General features: G+C 31.6%; 1 pseudogene; it reads right to left on the reverse strand.

The window, feature by feature from the left end:
* Nucleotides 1-271: 271 nt before the first annotated feature.
* Nucleotides 272-993, reverse strand: LOC148924332 (germin-like protein subfamily 1 member 11; annotated as a pseudogene).
* Nucleotides 994-3,848: the final 2,855 nt, after the last annotated feature.

Raw genomic sequence — 3,848 nt, forward strand, 5'->3', positions numbered from 1 at the left:
AGTCTCACCTCATTAGAGAGAAAATAGTTTTTAAAATTATAAAGTGCATATTATTGTTAACAGACGAAAAAGGAAATAGTGCATATTCTTGTGGCACGTGGGACAGATGGAATACAGTATCCTTTATCTATGAATAAATGTTCAGCACAAACTTTTAAAAATTTTACAAGTAAAGGAGTATCGTTTTATTCCAATGAGAATTATTAGTAGTATTATATATTGAAGATTAAAGACTAATTATCACCATATATGGTGAAGTAACATACAAGGATTAAATATACCACATCTTTGTCTGCAAATCTTTGACAGTTTTTTCGTACAGCTTAAACGCTCCGGCAAGATAAGTGCTGTTGATGGCCGGCTTGGCCGCGAAAACTGAGTCGGGCATGTAAATAAAGCCTGGATTCTGGCTATGAACGACACCGTTATGACACATCTCACTGGCTAGGTTTCGCACGGTGTGAACGAGGCCGAAAGGAATCATGAAGGCATCACCTTTGTTAAGAACTTTGCTATAATATTTGTAGGCAGGGTATGAGGTTACAAATCCAACCTCCATCGTACCTTCCAATATATAGATGATCTCCGACGCCCTAGGGTGACTGTGCGGCGGCAGGAACCCATTTGGTGCAAACTCCGCGACGTATAAATGTCTGCCCCATAGTGTTAAACCCCAGTATTGTATCTGCAGATGCAAAGACGGGGGCAACGCCGTACGAATTAAAGTGTCCGGGCCGATCCAGACCGGTCATGGAGAAGTCATTGGCGGTAGGGTCCTTGCATTTTCCTGCTGAATATTATTATGATGATTAATAAGTACAGTATATAATAATTTGAGAAATTTGTAGTAGTGAAATATACTCCTATATCAATACCGATTCCCCTAGGATCTGTGACGCAGAAATCTAGAAGAGGACGAGTGTCGAAGGCCAAAGAAATGGAAATGCAATTGACCAGGGCTAATGTGATGAACAAGAATGCACTGGAAGCCATTTAGTATTATTAGTGAATGCAAATCAAGAATGTTTTTATTGTTTGAGTATAATGAAAGCATGGCAGCCTCTTTTTATAGAGGTGCTTCACTAATATTGGAAAGTTGTTCGTTTGCCAAATGAAAAAAGAAATGGTGAAATATTAAATTATCCTCCACAATTAAATATGTCTAGAAACTCACCTAATTAATTTGCCACCCCTATATTCTACTACTTATAAACTACTCCCTCCGTTTCTTAAAAATTGTCACTATTTCCTTTTTCGTCTGTTCCTAAAAATTTGTCACCTTTCATTTTTACCATTTCTACATTCCACTAACTCATTCTCACTCACATTATATTTTAAAACTAATATATAAAAGTATATAGGATTCACACGCCACTAACTTTTTCACCTCACTTTCTATTACATTTCTTAAAACTCGTATCGAATCAAATGGTGTCCAATTATTAGGGATAGAGGGAGTACTATTTTGTAATATTAGTAAATCATTGTTATTGGGGACAAATTTACTTTTTTGTGTAGTATTAGTTACTCCCTCCGTCCCATATTATGAGTCATTCTTTGACCGGACACGAGTTTTAAGAAATGTAAAGAAAAGTTGGTTGAAAAAGTTAGTGGAATGTGAGACCTATTTTTTTTTATATTGGTTTTATAATAAAATGTGAGTGAATTGAGTTAGTGGAATGTAGGACCTACTTACTATTTATGGTAAAAATGAAGTGTGACTCTTAATTGGGGACGGACCGAAATGGAAAAATGTGACTCTTAATGGGGGACGGAGGGAGTAATACGGAGTAATTTGTACTCCCTCCGTCCCACAAAGATTGTCCCATTTTTCTATTTCCGTCCGTCCTACAAAATTTGTCTCATTTCACTTTTTATTATTTTTGGTAGTGGACCCCATATTCCACTAACTCAACCTTACTCACACTTTATTATAAAACTAATACTTTAAAAATAGGACCCACAACTCACCAACTTTTTCAACCCACTTTCCATTATATTTCTTAAAACCCGTGTCGGGTCAAAGTGAGACTATCTTTGTGGGACGGAGGGAGTATTTGATAAATTTTCTTATTTGGGTATAATTTGTTATGAAATCTTAGCTGTAGCTTAAGCCGACTTTCAAGTGTTAAACAAGTTAATGCGTCTAATTTCATTCAATTGAGAATTAGAGATACAATACAGAGATGTAATCGTACACACCTCCTAAAAGCAAGTAAGGGTGTGAGGGTGTGCACAACTTCGTCACTAAAATTGATAATTTCCTTAACTATTTATATCCCAGCACTTTTTATCTCCTCCATTATTAAAAAACAATACTCACAACCTACTATTCATTCTCTTAACTAATTATGAGTCTTACTTTGTAGTTTTTTTAATTCGTTTCACTTTATATTAGATGTTTTAATGTATAAAATGCTTCATTATCCATGAAATATTGTCCACTTCTTCTCTTTATAACCTTTTCACATCTTTCTTTTTTCTGTTATAATTTTCCAATTGCGTATTATCGTGTCATTTCTAAATAAGATAATTTTTTGGATGTATGAAGTATTTTATAAAATTAAGATACATATTTCTTTAGAAATTAAATTTAAGCAAAAAAAATATATTGAAGTTTTCATATTATTATTATTCAACTTAAACTCATAAACTAATATTTAAAAAAAGAGAAAAAAACAAAAAACTAAACAAAATGAAAGTATGGAATTTTTGGACGTGGTTGGTGGGTTCAAAATCAAAACATTGGTTCGTAAAAATCCCTCCGAACCAACTCGGCTTGACAAACTAATTAATTATATGCAGAAGCTGAAAATGAAGAAAAATAGGCGCTCATATTCTATGAAGAATTTTTGTTTGACATATTAAAAATCGACAATATTTTATTGAATTAAATTGGTGGGTAACTATGGACATCCTAATTGATAATATTAAATTTCACCAATTTAATTTTTTGTAGTTTTTAAACCAAAAACGAAATTGTTGGCAATGGTGGCCTATATTTGGTTTCCTGTTATGAATTTATTTTATATATGAATGGAATTTTATAGGCATTTATTGTATATCTTATAGCTTAAATGAATGGAATTAGGCACATTAATTTGCTGAAAGGGAGTAGCAAATTAATGCTAAATAGTAAGCTTAAGCTACAGTTGAAATTTTACAAAAATGAAATCATATAAATTTATTAAATCTATTTTACACAGCCAAAACCATATTATTAAATGCTATATATTATACAAAGAATAGTGGTAAATTTATTAAATCTATTTTATACAACCAAAACCAATATTATTTTATAAACTATACTTCATAATTGGATATTTTAAAATAAAATTGTTAGTATTATTAATTAATTTTATATATTACAGATTTATTCTTCTATGATCATTTCGGAAAGATCAAGTTTCCAAATTCTGTACATATTTAGGAAATTATTTACTACATGTACGTAATTAATTCTTTAGATTAAGATATATTAGCTGCATAATTTCTTCTTCCATTGATAAGAATGAGAAATTTCTTCTTCCATTTTCTGAAAATTTAACCTTTCTTCACTACAAATAAAATATCTTTTGAACTGTTTTTTTTGTTGTAGCTAATTCCCGTTGCTTCTTGGTTGTAAAGCTCTAGTGATCAAAATTTTAAATCGAATTATTTTATTACCGTCGCATAAAAATATATTAGCAATAGGTATGGCATGAGAATTAAAACAAAATTAGTAAAATAAGCAAGAGGAGGAGAATGGTATGGTAAAGTAAGAGAGAGAAGGAGAATCATAGTTAAAGTAGAGTTAGTGAATACACTGAATAGTGAGAACTACATTATTAAATTGATACTACCTCCGT

Source organism: Salvia hispanica, chromosome 5 (genome assembly GCF_029641045.1).
Source record: "Salvia hispanica isolate PSC_SH4W2 chromosome 5, Shi_PSC_v1, whole genome shotgun sequence".
Classification (NCBI taxonomy): domain Eukaryota; kingdom Viridiplantae; phylum Streptophyta; class Magnoliopsida; order Lamiales; family Lamiaceae; genus Salvia; species Salvia hispanica.